The sequence below is a fragment of the Lissotriton vulgaris genome, chromosome 2_1, assembly GCF_964263255.1.
Source record: "Lissotriton vulgaris chromosome 2_1, aLisVul1.2, whole genome shotgun sequence".
Lineage (NCBI taxonomy): Eukaryota > Metazoa > Chordata > Amphibia > Caudata > Salamandridae > Lissotriton > Lissotriton vulgaris.
Window position 1 is genome coordinate 1721438480 of NC_141687.1, and position 15934 is coordinate 1721454413.

Sequence of the window (15934 nt, forward strand, 5' to 3'; positions counted from 1 at the left end):
TGCTATCAGACGCCCCGTGGGCGGTGGAGCCATCATTCACCTTGCCTGGCACGGCCTTGCTCAGATCAAAGAGTTATCCCTCCCCATACTCTGAATATCAATTCCTCTCTCCAGCCAGGTTGGACCCAGCTGGCCCTGCTGCTACAAAACCAGATGGCCAATACACATACTAGCAAAGCCCACAGGAAAGCGTAGGCAGGAAAATACCTTGTTTTCAGAAGAGGCGTTTTCGAACATGGGATATATAAACGGTCCTTACTAAAAGGTGTATCTCAATGTCCTGAGCAAAAATATATAAAACTTGAAGTTCCTATCAGGTTCCTGGGGTCAGTTAGGATTATAGAAGGTAATCCTCTACCTGCCCATTCTAACCTATGAGAACGGGGAGCTTCTCAATAGAAACAGTGAAATGGATGGTAACTAGCTATTAGAACAGGCTACACAGAACAATAAAAGGGAGAATAACTAGCTACTAGAACATGCTACACAGAACAGTGAAATGGAAGATAACTCACTATTAAAACATGCTACACAGAACTAGGCATTAAGGTTATCCTAATTCATACTGTCATTCTTACACAGGGAGCAATCGTAGCTGTGGCACTGATTAGCAGTGGTACGGCGCCCAGAGCATGTAAATTTAGCCATTATAAAAGATAGGAAGAGAATAGAGCGAGGGAGACCCACTCCAATGATGCCAGGTCTAACAGGTGGATATAAACAGGACTACTAAGGAGTTGAAAGAGTCAGTGCATGCATATTATGAGAGGCTTTGCAGGTGTTTAAACAATACAGTGGTATTGAGAATGTCTCTGAGAAAGATATGGGACATTTTGTATATCGATTTGTGCACAGATTGAGGCCAGAGGTAAGTGCCATGATTCAGCAGCATTTGATTTACTGGCAAAGCAAATCGATTGACGAAAGTCTTCGTTATATGAAATACTGTGGTATTGACAGTGATTTGCGTCATAAAAAGTTAAAAAAGAAATTGATTTTGGTTCCAATGAAAGCAGCAAAAAAAGGAGGTCTTATGAATATGAATAAGAATTTGACAGGAGCTTATCAGGGAAATGGTCAGACTACTATTGGTATGAGAGTTGTAGTGACAAATGGAAATACTGTGACGAGTATGATACCGTTACTACAAGGAAGAGGTAGAGGAGAGGAAGAAGAAGTTTCTATGTCATGCGTGCAGCAAGTGTAAAAGTATTCAGTCAAATACAGGTGATTCACAATTGATAGAGACAGGAGTATATGGAATGAGTCAGACGCAAATGAATCAGCAGATGTCGGTTGGCAGAGGACAGGGTCAGCGAATACCTCAAGCTCCTATGCAAAATATGAATGGTCAAGTGCAAAGATACAATGCAAATATTGGTTTCCATACAAGTGATCAATTAAATTCAAATATGCAGGTGTCTTCACAGTACTTGATGCAGTTGGATGAAAGCGATTCAGATACATCTCAATGATGGTGTCTGAGGGAGGAGGAGGAGTGCGTCCTTGGAGGTAGATCAGAGTGGTCCCTATGTGTATGGCGAGGTTGACAGAAACACTGTTACGTTCCTTGTAGACACTGGTGCTACCAGTTCCACTGTAAGAACTGTGGAAATTCCCAATCTACCCCTCACGGAAGAAAGTATTCAAGTCGTGGGAGTCTCAAATCAATTGAGAAAGACCCCAGTGACCAGACCCATGAAGGTACAGATTGGAGGGTTTCAGGATTTGAATACCTTTGTGGTGTGTGACACAAGTCCAGTTAATCTATTAGGTAGGGACTTGTTGTGTATAATGAATTGTTCCATTTATTGCACACCAGATAGAATGGCATTTTATACAAAAGATGAGGATGTAGTATTTAAAATGACATGACGGGGAACAGAAGTGAATGACATATCCTCTATTTACGGCAAATAATTTGCCAGTTGAACTGAGGGATACAGTATTGTCTGATGTGTGGGTTTTTTCAGGGAAAGATATTGGTCTGATGAAAGGAGTAGCTCCAATTCAGCTTACTGTAAAACCAAATGCAGCGTTCCCGAGAACACCTGCTTACAAAATGAGTGTTGAAACAATTGCAGGAGTAACACTGTGATTGAGATGTTGATTGAACAAGGTACTCTAAAAGAGATTTTAGGGAGCCCATGCAATTTGCTTATTATCATGGGAATTCGCAAACCCAATGCAAAGTACAGGATAGTTCAAGACCTTAGGAAAATCAATCAGATTGTGATAGCTTATTGTCTAGTAGCGCCAAATACAGCTGTCATTCTGTACCAAATTCCTTGTGAAGCGGAATGGTTTTTAGTGATTGACTTATGTCAAGTCTTTTGCTCGATACCCTTGCATCCAGATAGCCAATATTTATTTGAGTTCCGTTCGAAAACCGTGTCTTGGCATGGTGCAGAGTTTCTCAAGGGTATACTGAGAGCCCCTCGATCTTCAATCAGATAATCATTGGTAATGCCTATTAACTCAGTTTTAGTGCAGTACTTTGATGACTTGCTGGATGCGTCAGGAACAAGAGAGGCTTGTGTGGCTGATGTGATTGCTCTATTGAACCATTTGGCAGTAGGTTTGCATAAAGTGTAACCAGCAAAATTACAATGTTGTCAAAAAGAATTCTTTACTTGGGACATAACATTGAAAAAGGAGTCAGGAAAGTGTCTCAAGATTGGATCAATGCCGTTTTACAAACAAATCCGCAGAGCACACAAAAGGTGGTTCAAATGTTCCTGGGAATGGTAGGATATAGCAGGCAGTGGATATCAAGTTTCTCACTGATAGCCAAGCCATTACAAAGGTTGACACACAAAGATGAGTCCGATCCTGTTCATCTGAATGATGAATGCATGAAAGTATTTCTTGAACCACGAGACAGTGTGTGTTGAGCACCAGCACTGGGAATGCCCAACGTTAACAAGAGTTTTGCAATAAACATGATGGTTGTGCACTTTCAGTTCTGACGCAAATGGATGGAACAGCATACCGTGACCGTCCAGTGGCATATTTTTCTGCTACTTTAGATCCTGTGGCTGCTGCCTTACCTGGTTGTTTGAAAGAAGTTGCAGCTACATGTATGAATTTAGAACAGCGTGAGACGATTGTGATGGGACATCTATTGAAAGTATATGTGCCACATTCAGTTGAGATATTGTTAACGCAAACTTGCACGCAGCATCTTCCAAGCAGTCACTTAACAAAATATGAATAGGTGATTTTGGTGTGTAAAATGTGTCTGTGACAAGATGTACGAGTTTGAATCCAGCTACCTTTTTACCGCTTCCTAGTTATGAAGTGGTGGTGGACGAAGCAGATCATGATTGTTTAGATGTGACTGAATTGGGTACAAAGCAGAGACCTGATATACAGGCTCCATTACTTGAATCTGAGCATGTCCTGTTTGTGGATGGATCAAGCTTGAGAGATTCTGAGGGTACCTTGCGAGCTACATTTACGATTTGTACAGTGATGAGTGTCATTGAAGCATCATGGTTGAAATGAGTGAGTTCAGCACAAGTGGCGGAGTTGATTGCGCTCACTAGTGCATGCTGTATTACAAAACAAACACGGGTCACCATATTTACAGATAGTCAATATGGTTTTGGGGTGGTGCATGATTTTGGACACCTGTGGTCTCAACTTGGGTCTACGACCTTTTTGGGTCACCCATACAAAACGGAGAGTGTGTAAAGAACCTACTGATGACCCTAAAATTGCCAGCCAAAATTGCGGTGGTGAAATGTTCAGCACATAACTCTAGTAGTGACTATGTCACTGTTGGCAATAGGTATGCTGTCGAAATTGCGTGCTTTTGTGCAATTTTTTTATATATAATCAATGGGGAACATTGGAAGAACAATCTGATGGAACAGAACACAAACAAATATTTTCAATTGCTGAAACTTGAGAAGAAATCAGATAGTTACAAAATGAAGTTACTGAGGCAGAAAGAGAAGTGTGGATCAAAGCAGGATTTACACGTAGGCCAGAAGATGGCATGCAGATTCACACAGATGGAAGATCTGTGTTGCCAGATAGTCTATTGTCACCAATGAGTTTGTCATGTTCCAACTCATGTAGACAGAGATACCATGATAAGGCTTTTCAAACAGTTGTGATATAACACAAAATTCAAGGTCATTGCAGATAGTCTGTGCCAAAGATATATGACATGTCGGCAACAAAATGCAGGAAGAAAAATAGTTGTTAGTCTAGGTTGAATTGGAAAAGCAGAAGGTCCATTTGCCCGTATGCAGACGGACTTTATTGAAATGCCTCCTTGCAATGGATTAAAATATGTCTTGTTGATTGTGTGTCTGTTTTCACGTTGGGTTCAGGTATACCCAAAAAGATGTAATGACAGCCTAACTGTTGCTAAACTGCTGCTTAGAGCGTTGGTTCCGAGATTTGGATTTCCATTCTCGTTAAAATCAGACAGAGGAACGCACTTTCATAACAAAGTAGTGTGAATGCTCTGTGCTGCCTTACAAATTTAGCAAAAATTGCATTGTGCTTATTGACCTGAGGGGTCAGGCATGGTCGAGCAAGTAAAGGGCACAATAAAATCAAGATTGGATAAGGTTTGTGCATCCACAACATTGAAATGGCCTGATGCAATACCATTGGTGTTGATGAATTCAAGAAGTATTCCAGATAGAAGAACAGGACTGTCCCTTCATAGAATTGTTATGGGAGGGCTATGAGACAGCCAACAGTCCCAGCAAATCAGCTTGTGAACATACCAGATGATTTAGTGCTTGAATATTGTAAAGGATTGGCTGACATAGTGTGTTCTGTGTATCACCATGTTGGAGAAGTCGCAACGAATGTCCAACAAGACGAAACACACGACCTGTGCCTTGGTGACTGGGTACTTGTGAAAAAACATGTGAGGAAGTCATGTTTGGAACCTCATTGGCATGGGCCATACCATTGGCATGGGACAACAACTTCAGTTAAATGTGGTGGGCTGCCTAATTGGGTGCATGCCATTCATACTCGTCAAGTTCAATGTCCACTTGAAAGTGGGCTGCCTAATTGGGTGCATGCCGTTCATACTCGTCAAGTCCAATGTCCACTTGAAAGTACAGAGTAAGTTGAAGACAAACAAAGAGAGCAAAAAGAGCATGAACAGACTGAGAATCATGTAGAGTAGACAAAAGCTACTGGGTCTTGTAACATTGTCAAAACTGAAAGAGAGCTGGTCCCTGACAGTGATGAAGGAAGAGAGAAAAGGAAATCAGTTAAGCGGAGTATTCAAAGAAATGAAATAGAAAGTGCACCTAGAACACAATTGCGAAAAGGTGATAAATGGTTTAGAGGAACTAAGCAGTTGAAAGATACTTTGAGCAGGAAGATCCTAACAGCTGTAGTTGACGTCTCTAGCCAATCTGAACAAAGTGATGCAGACAGAGAAGAAAACACAGTACACAAAACAAAAAGAGTTCCAAGTGAAAAATACGCATTACCTGAATCAACATATTTAGCTGCCACAAGTGATAGAGAGAAAGAATTCATGGTGTTCTGTTCTAAAGACAACTCATCATATGAGCCAAGACTAACGAACTGTGTCTGAGAAATGAGGGTGTTAAAAAAAAAGAGAGGAGATTGAAAATAAGGCCTGAAAATTGGAAAGAGTGGGATACACAAGTATTGCCAATCTAGCTGATTGATCATTATTTTTTAATATTAATTAGATTTTTATTTGATTTGATTAGATTTTTGTTTAAATATGTATTGTGTTTTTTCATGTTTCCTGTTCAACCTACTAAAGAAGATGTGGGTATACCCACAGAAGTAACAAAAGTGCTTAAAGAAAATATTGATATATATGTTTAGAAACTAAAAGGAAATTACTTACACCAAGATAAATCTATTAATGACTTCTTGTTCAATGTTTTTACTAAGCTTTGGTATGAGTATGTTGATACTATGGATGCAAGAGAGTGTTATGTGTGCATGCAATTACCCTCGTCTGTTTTAGAAGGGGTGACTAATTACCATCTTCCTTTAAAATATGGAATTTCATGAAGTGTACTAACAAGATTTTTTTCTATGGCAAGGAGCAGTTTCGATATTTAACTCAAACTATGATTTAGGTTTTTCGGACGTTCCTGTTAAAAAGAACATATATATAGTGGCTTCTTCAAAGAATGCTGAATATATGGGTGACTTTTTTCATACCACTAAGCCTGTTGATACTGTATGCATGCATAGAAATAACTTGACATGTAGTTTACGCAGTGTAGAAGTAGAATTTATAAATACCATAGAGGACAGACGGCGGGAATTTAAGAGAAAATATGTAGAGCAGAAATCTAGAATACCTCCATGGGCACATAGGGAAGGAGATTACAAGAAGGGTGAGATATATGCTGCAATGACTCTGGATTGGCATCACAAGGGAAAGCTTTGCTTACTAAGACAAAAGACTGAATACAATAATTATGTAATTGGTTCCAGTGAATGTGAACATACCTTCCTAATCACTGGGTTGGGGATTGAGAGGTGGTACTGATCCAATTGTCCCTAGAGTTTATTTTGTGTGTGGTAAGAACGTTTATTATAGATTACCTCAACATTGGTATGGGTGTTGTTATGTGGGGATTGTTTTCCCAAAAATCCATCACGTAGATAATCATGGAACCAATGAAAAGACACTAACATGGAGTAAAAGGGGAATAGGTACTGCCAAAATTGTGGGTGATATTTCTGGTGTACTAATACCTTCAGTAGGAGTGTTTTTGAACTCACATAAAATTAGAAAATTATCTACAGTGGTTGATCGTTTATCAACGGATACTGCTAGTGGGTTCTTAGAAATTGATACTAAAACGTTTGCTATTTGATCGATGGTTTTGAAAAATGTTCTTGCACTTGGTGTATTATTGGTAAAAGAGGGCAGAGTCTGTAGTAAGCTGAAAATTCAACACTGTTGCACTCATATCCCTAACAAAAATAAAGACTTTTGGGAGATATATCAGTGACATTACTCATTTGAGGATCTAGAGGAAGAAATGACGAAAGTCGCACAGATGAAAAAATAAATATCTAGGTGGTATTGGGCTCTCATTACAGCCGGGGAAGAAGATTTCTTGATTCCATAAACAGTCTGGAGGAAAGATATACCAGAGCTAGACTTACAAAATATATGGCTAAGATCCCTAGAAAAGTGCTGGTCTACCATAAAACCAGCCGCTTTGAAGATGAACCACCTATTTACAATACACAGGGCCTATTGGACCCCAAAAAGGTTATCAAAGTTTAATGGAGCCAACATAAATACCTGCCCCAAATGCTGGATGGAGAAGGCGAACGATCTTCACATGTTTCAGGAAAGCCCCTTCCTCGACTCCTTCTGGCAGGAAGTCGGTAAGACGATAAGCACAGTATTGTGAAAACAATAGATGTAAGTATAACTCTCATTATCTTTGGGATTTACATCACTAATGATCTGGGTAAGTTAACAAAAAAACAGGAAAGCCTGTTTTTTGTATTGATACTGCTAGCAAGGAGAGAGATATGCATAAACTGGGTTAAACCAGTACCACCATTACATGGGAACTGGCTGAATTCCATAATAAAAATAAACAAACTTGATAGGAAAGAAAAACCCAGTAAAAAGCTAAACCTCTGGGAAATCTGGGAACAGTATCTTCAACCAGGCACTTCATGCATTTGTGTGGCCCCGGAAAATAAAATCCAATGATTAAAGCCGTGATCATAATCATTCCCGCCAAGGAGCCAGGAATGCTAGCTCCCCCACAAGTAAACTAAATTATTGATTATAATAAAGGATAAAGGAGACCCCTGATTGAAACAACCGCTAAAGGGATACTACCCACCCTAGGTCGACTAACACGGGGCAGTGAAAGCACAAAATGTTGTAGCAACGGGCTCCCGCCAACTCCTTACACATATAATCGCAAAATGAGGATTAAACATTACTCATTTGTGTAATTATTTAACAGAACTAAAAGTTGATGGTGTATGGGAGAAACTTGGTAAGAGTTTTTCATCGGTGGGAAACTGGTTTGCAGCATTGAGTAACAGCTTGGTAGGGCAATTACCAACACCAATAACTGCTGTTGCTATTGGCATAATAATTATAATACTGATATATAGATGTTGTAAACCCAAAATAGAAGAGGTAGAAAAAGGAATGAAATAGAGTTACAGGACAGAAAGGGAGTTTATTATTAAGTGTTAAGGGATGTAGAAGGTGTTAGGCTGAAACAGATAAAAAAAAACGGCATTCTAAAATGATCAGATTGTAATCAGATTAATGAAGACTGTGTGCTGGGCCAAAGTTCATCTTCTTGGGCTATTTTAATGGTCCTTTTAAATTTTTTAGTCTGTGCATTGAGTTGTCTTAGGGTCGCAAGGGCAGTCAGGTCACCAGGGCTTTTCCATAGGTTACGCCACCCCTGTTTGTTTCAATTTTAAGCCACCTAAGACTTGTTGTGTGTTGTAATCTTTCCAATGTTTAGGTTTTGTGGGCAGGCTTTGGTTTGATTACTTTTTGCATATGTATCCTACAGTGTTTCAGGGAACTTAGGAACCACATTGATATATGTGTCTCTGAGCATCTGAAGAGCGTCCTCCGTGATCACAGGTATTTGCGTGAGTAGAGCTGGAGTGACCTTAATTTGTGTGTAATTGATGATGTAAGTGTTATCCACAATCTGTTTTGAGGGATTTATGTTCAGAGAGAATAATACCACCAGCGGGAGGTGGTCACAACCAGTCCTGTCTCTGATTTGATATGGGACATGTTGAAATAATTATAAGGTTATAAATGTATAATTTAATATTATGCTGACTCTGATGGACTGACATGAAGCTCCTGGTGGGTAATCACCTGCAAAAATGCCGTTCAGTGCCCTATGGCTTAGGTGTTCCATGTCATCCAGAAAACTGCTCCTTATTTTTGTTTGACACCCAGGTATGTTTTTTCCTTGAACTGTTTTCTCCCAAAGTGTGGTTTGGGCTACTTTAAGGTCACTAGTGGAGGCATCTTGTAAGTGCAGGTTGAAGTCCCCTGATTTTTCAAAGTTCGTGGAGTCGGTTTTTTTCACTAGCCTCATAAGTTCCTGCACTATTTTCCTGTAGTCTTTAGCCTTGCTCTTTGGACGGACATAGAGGTTAATGAAAATTACATTGACTTCTGCGTCGTTGATAGGTAGAGTGCATTTTGTTGTGCACATGCCTGCAAATTGGAGGGCTAGTGCTGTTACAGAGGCTATTCTTGCTATTGAAATATATGTAGCGAGACCCAACGAGAGATGTCCAAATTTCGCCCTTTTCACAGCTGGGGATGAAAAGTTTGTGCAACCTTGGATGTGAACAGGGTCGGCCAGCCATGTCTCCTGCAGGAAGATGACATCGAAGGACCGCAGGTGATCATATACATCTGGGGCGGTTAAATTTCCAGTAAGCTACTTATTGTTCCATTAGCACAAAGTAGGCTATTATTAACTCCCTTCCGTGGCTCCTGGACCATTTGTGGTCACATTGCCCTTGGAGATTGGTTGATTGTTCTCACTAGGCCTCTTGCAATGTCATTTGGAAATTCAAATTTGGATTCGGTTAGCCCTGTTTTTCAGTGGTTTCCATGTGCAAATGTCTCTCTTTCCTGGGGAACTCTTGAGCACAGAGGGGGTTTTCCTCTGCGACTAGGCAGACCCTGTTATGTGGCTAGGTGGGAGGAATGGCAAAGGATATCCTGGATCGTAGCGTGGGGTAACTTTTATTTCCCACCTCCCAATGGTAGAACATTCTTAGAGGACTTTCTTTGTGATGCCAATGTAATCCATGTAGTCTTGTTTACTTCTCCACCTGGGGATTCTTCAGAGCATTCGAGCTGGATTGCCACAAGGTCTTTGGAGCGCAGATCACATAACCTTGTAATTTCCGTTAGTAGTCAGAGAATGTTGCCCCTATTTAAGACATTGTGGCACCCCCTAGAGACATATTCGGGGTGACAATGAGTGCTGTGGTGTTGTCTTGACAATCCTCAACAGTGCTCCATGGGGTTACATGTTCCTGTTGACTTTAATGTAGGTCAAACACGTAAAACATTATAGTTTATTAAATCAAACACAGGAGTAGGTTTTGTACAGAATGCATCCTGAAGTCATGTGAAAATTAAGAAAGTGACGGGACAGGGAAATAAAATTATTGCCTAGGATCACACAATTTGTTAAAGTGGGGAAGTCGGGATTAATCCCAGCTTTTCTGGTTTCAGATTGTGCAATTCAGCAACTAGATGTATATGCTTTGCTTCCTCTGCAATCACCTTACCACAAATGGCCCCCACCGCCCCTAGCCCACCAGCCCCCCACTGGCATCAATGCAGCCCTCAGTCACATCACAGATCACACCTTTGGGCCCCTGGGAAAATGATTGTGAGTACCCATGGCTTAGAACATTAGGAATTTGTTTGATCAGCCGTGCTTGTCGCCTCGGACAATGTCAACAATAAAGGGTTGCCCATTAATAGCTCCTTGTACAATGTCCCGACGTATGCAGCCAACAAATCACTGTGCAAGTAGCAAAAGCGAAGTATGTTTGCAGGCTACAAGGATGTGAAATCAGGAAAAGGAGCGCATGTGAAACTGATGTTTGGTGCTCTCTGTTAAAATTGGCGTGTCCAGTAGGTGGGGCTAGCAATTGAAGCTATCTAAGGGCCCCCAGATCAGTCCAAAATGGTGGCTGCTAAGTGCTTACTGGTTCCCGGTTGATGAGTTACTACAGGAGCATCAGGAGGGCACTTCCAGGGTCAACACAGGTACAGGATGTTTCGTTGCCAATCACCCATGTTAAAACCATCACAGCCACTCTGTTCAGTGTCCTACCCACAGGGTGAGAGAAGGCTTATTCTGAGCAATTTCCAGGCACCCGGCAGCACCAGTACCTCATCCAGCTAGTGAATTATTTGCTCTGAACCTCTTCCAGTCAGCCGGGGCTCCTCCCAAAGTAGATCAGGAAGTTTGGACCAAAACCTTTTGCCTGCATGTCGGTAGGGTCTACACAAGATATGGAATCTGATTGTCTCGGTACTTGAAACATATTAAGAAAAGAGGATCAGCGCTTCATATGTTGTAGATGACAAAAGGAAAAACACAACCTATCAATGGCCGCAAAGTATTTGCATTGTAAGTGACCGTGGATAGAAACTGCTCAGAAGTCAGCCATCTTGTCCATGACCAGGCTCCCCATCTTTTAATATTTTTGGCTGTGGTCCTAGTTCGTCTGGCCAATGTGTTACTGGATCATAACGTTTCCACTCTCCACAAGTGAGTATTTCATGTTGCAACAAGTTTAAGCTAGTTTCAGGTCATCCATTGATCTACTGCTGTAAGTTTTGGGGTTTTCCAGTTTACTTCTTATTTGTGAGTCATGCCAGCAGGTAATGTTAAAACTGTTGATTTGCTCTTGCAATGTCTTCGTGTGTACAGCAAAGAGGATTGATGAGATGCTATATACTTGAGGTTTTTATTGTGTATCGTGAACAGGAGAAGAGGGAATCCAAATATTTCGCCTCTGGGGGAAGTGGTACATGGACCAACATCAGCTTGGAAATCATCAATTGAACATACCCAATGTCCCTTGTATAACCTCAACCTGCTTGCCATTTCAGTCTTGGACACAGTGGAAAACCTATGTTTGCTTACAGGACTATATGTTGCCGAATGCACTGCCAATCTTCACAGAGACTCGTCATCTACTGTGCAATGCTTCCAATGGTAGTAATCCTGCTGTTCCTCTGCAGCACATTTTCTCTTCAATGACTTTTGAGAGAATGGAATTGCACACAGCTGTGATCAGTCTTGTGTTTCCCAGTCATGCACTCTGCCCTGGGCTTGCTGCTTCCTGGAACTGCCTATAAGCTGAGCAAACACAAGGAGATGATGGGCGGAGCGCTTAAACTTTTCAGGGTTGAATTCATCATCGATCTTTAGCTCACTTCACCACCCCAGTTCAGACCCTGCTATACGCAAATCAGTGTTGACCCTGTGCCTCATGGGAACAGTTCAGCCCGAACTGCCAAGCCAGGTCTTCCCTGGATCCCTCATCAACTAGGCTAGCTGGAATCCAGTGGCAAAGGGAGCAAGGAACCCATGTCTGGGCATACCCTGCCAACTTAAGGCGAACAAAGCAAACACAAGGAGAAGATGCTTATAAGCTGCCATTGCCTGAAGCATCATGTTTGTGCATTAAAGTTTGAACCTCTGAGTACTGGTACTCTTGTTGCCCTCTTTTCCTAACTAAAGTCCTACCTTGGTTCCAGTACAACTTTCTGCAGATTGTCTTTCAGCATTGCTTTGCAATTTGCTTACTTTCTTTTCTGCCTTTTGTTTACACTCAAGAGATACCCCTGGCTGCCCCCTTTCTATCTGTCTCCCAGTATCCTTATTTTTGCTTCTTGTTTTATGTGCGTACCTCAGAGAAAGGGCATCGCAATGGGAACGCCAAAAACAGTTCCTCCGTGGCATAGACTGAAAAGTCTATGCCGTGGAGGAACTGGGGTACATGCCTTCAGGGGTGCATATATTTGCCCCCATGCAGAGGAGTCACAGGGGGCACTGCAGGGCTCTCTTTGTTTCCTCTCCACCACAGTGTTCAATGAGGAGGAACCTTCATGATGCCGCTGAGAGGAAACTTGTAATATGCTTGGCAGGATTGTGGCGGTCCCACCAAGCATATTGTCGCCTCCTGACTACCACAGCACCGCCAGGGAATGGTGGTTCCCTGGTGGATGTGGCCTGGCTGTGGCTGTTCGACCACCCGAATCACAGTAGGGCGATCGGGAAACCGCCACCGTCGTGCCCCCTCGAATCTGGCGGTCCGTGGACTTATAATCGGTCCCTTACTGTTAAGGCTTACTATTCCCATTCCAATCTAAACCATTTTGGATAAAATAATGGACACTAAAAATTTTAGCTTTACTATTCCCACTCCAATGGAACCTATCTTACACTAGAGATAACACAACATATATATCATGACCTGTAACCTACTAATATACATACAAAACTAAAATATCGCTGGAGGAGCTACGCGGGCATCCAAGATGGTCGCGTGAGCAGAGAGCTCCTGAGACCCGCGCCGCCCTTCTTGATTTATCCTGCAGTTATCCTGGTCACTTCGACGGGCTTTCGAAGTGCTACTCTCACTGATACCGTCGATCCTTTTTTGGCCGAGATCGGACCTTGGGGACCATTTTTACATCGTCTTCAACTTTCTGGCCTAACCCCCGACGTGACCGGGGTCTCTGCTGCCTAGTATGGCTGAGCTGTAATGCAACAACAACGGCTGCCTGGCATCTGCTCCACCGGTGGTGTGCCACTTTCACTTTCGGTTTCCAGCCCTCTCGTCTCGGTCTCCTTGGGACCTGCTACTTCATCCTGGTCTGCTGCTCTCACTGAGAACGCTTTCTCTCTCGGTGCCGGCTAGGTGGCCCGTGACATTTTCTTGCGAATCTAGACTTTTGGGGTTCAAGAATCGTCACCATTCAGCGGCACCCGGGTGTCCCTGGCCGGTGCTGAATACATCATGGCGACGAAACCCGATGCGGAGAAGCGCAGGAAGACCAATACTCGCGGGGGGTCGATCCAGTCCAACATGATCGAGCGCTATACCCAACCGAGAGGTTCCCCCGGCGCCGCCAGTCGTGGCTTGGAGGACCCGAAGACAGACATGTCGTCTTCCTCAGAAGTGTCCCTTCAGGACCTGTTGGCCGCCATTGCAGGCCTCAAGGCCGATATGAGTCAACAATACAAGGCCATCGTGTCCAAGATAGACACGGTGGCGGTGGATGTTACTCTTATTCGTGCCGATTTGGCCAAGGCGAACGAGAGGGTCAAGGCATTGGACTTAAAGGCATCGAGTTTGGTGACGGATATGGCGGAGGCACAGTCTGAGATAGCAAATTTGCGTTCCTCGCACGACCTTTTGCTCAAACGCATGGAGGACTACGATAATAGGGCCCGGCGGAACAACATACGCTTGGTCGGAGTGCCGGAAGACAATGGTGCTGCCTCGATCGATCTACTGGTCGAGGAACTCATTGTCGCTAAACTCGCTCCCGCAGGTCTCAGCAAGTTTTTTGCGGTCGAGCGTGCCTATCGCTTCCCAGGTGGTCAGGTGAAGCCGGGGGGCCCCCCGAGGCCTATCATTGCTAGACTGTTTCACTTTCGGGACAGAGACGCCATCCTTCAGGCCGCTCGTAAACACGGCCCGTTGAAGTACGATAATAACTCTGTCTCAATTTATCCTGATTTCACTCCCCAAGTGCAACGGCAACGTTCTGGTTTTCTTGGAGTGAAGCGTCGCCTGAGGGATTTGGGACTGAAATACGCAATGCTGTTTCCTGCTCGCCTGCGGATTGAATACAGAGAACGTGCCTATTTTTTCGATCAGCCTGATCGTGCTAGTGACTGGTTGGACTCTTTGCCAAAAGATGACACCGAGAGTGGAGGCCCCGGCGGCGCGGAAGGTGGTGCGACGGCCCAGGTTTAACTTGGGGCCCCAGAGGTCCGGCTTGAGACGGTGAACTTTGCAGAGTAACTTATATTGTATACTTTATGATTGTGCCCGTGGTGGTGCACTCCCATGTTTGGGTAGTGCGTGAGCTCAATATATTATGACTCTTCATTTTGTCACCTAGCCTAACATATGTGGAAAATTCTCAATTTAACCCTATGCTCACATGCCTTGTGCTCTTTTAACCATACAGATTATCTGATATTTGTGATTTTTCAATATATGATCTATTGTCTGTCCACATGTCAAGGTTGAGATATTTAGGCATTTTTGACATCCTATCTTGGTTTACGATGTGCTGGCTCGCCTACACTCCCTTGTTTGGGTAGTGCGTGAGCGCTATATATTATGCTCTTTCATTTATGCATTTTCTGACATTCTATTTTGGTTAAAATATCTTGTATTTCTTTGTGAGCCATGCTAGCATAAAGTCACTTGTTTTTCCTTCACCCGGCGAGACGATACACTATTTCTTCCACCAATGTTATGCTGAGGCTCCGCCCTTAAATTCCGCGTAGCGGGTGAAGGAGCTACGTAGACTGAGACGATGCAGTACCTCTTCTATATCCATCACCTATGTTAGGTTACAGGCTCCGCCCCTAAACTCCGCGTAGCGGCTGACGGAGTTCTGTGGATTGTCATCGGATTGAAGGCTTGCGCCTCGTTCCCCTAGCGTCAAGTAAGTGTTTACCCCAGGCGCCCTGACTCCAACCTTGATAGAAACGGGAATACGTTCCCTCATTACGATTTCTTGGTTTTCCAGGAATCAACCGTGACGGCACCCAGACGGCCGATTTATCATGGCGACCGCCGCGTGCACCTGTGGTCTCCTGTCCACCTAAAAGCAGCGTGGACCCATAAAAGTTAGTAACCCACTTTGACTCATGTATACCTTGTCCCCAGTGGCCATAGTGCTTATATGTGCTTATGAACTGCCAATAATAATTTTTGATTCTGCATTGAGTCCCCTATTATGGGTTAACATCATGGCCCAGTCTCAACTCATATGCTCACAACTAGTGTAGTGTCTTCCATTATGAACCAATTTGACTTTCAGCGTCTTATTCTATTACACCATTTTAATACCCAGACGTATTTGGTTCGACCTAGATTTGCCAGCTAGATCTGCAGCAAACCAGCACGCCGCCCACCAGTCGTGGCAGCAATTATTCCCGCTGATGTATATCTTGATGGAGTTTGTTTGATTTAACTAAAGGTAATTTCATACCCGCCTTCAACGTACCTTATTTGTCCATCCTATATTCGGACTTGTAGCCATTTAATCTTGTCCGTGTAATGGTAATTTACCACTACACACCCATACCTGTACTAATGAACACCTGTGGTTCCATCTACAATTGACAGTCTTTTGGGAGAAAGT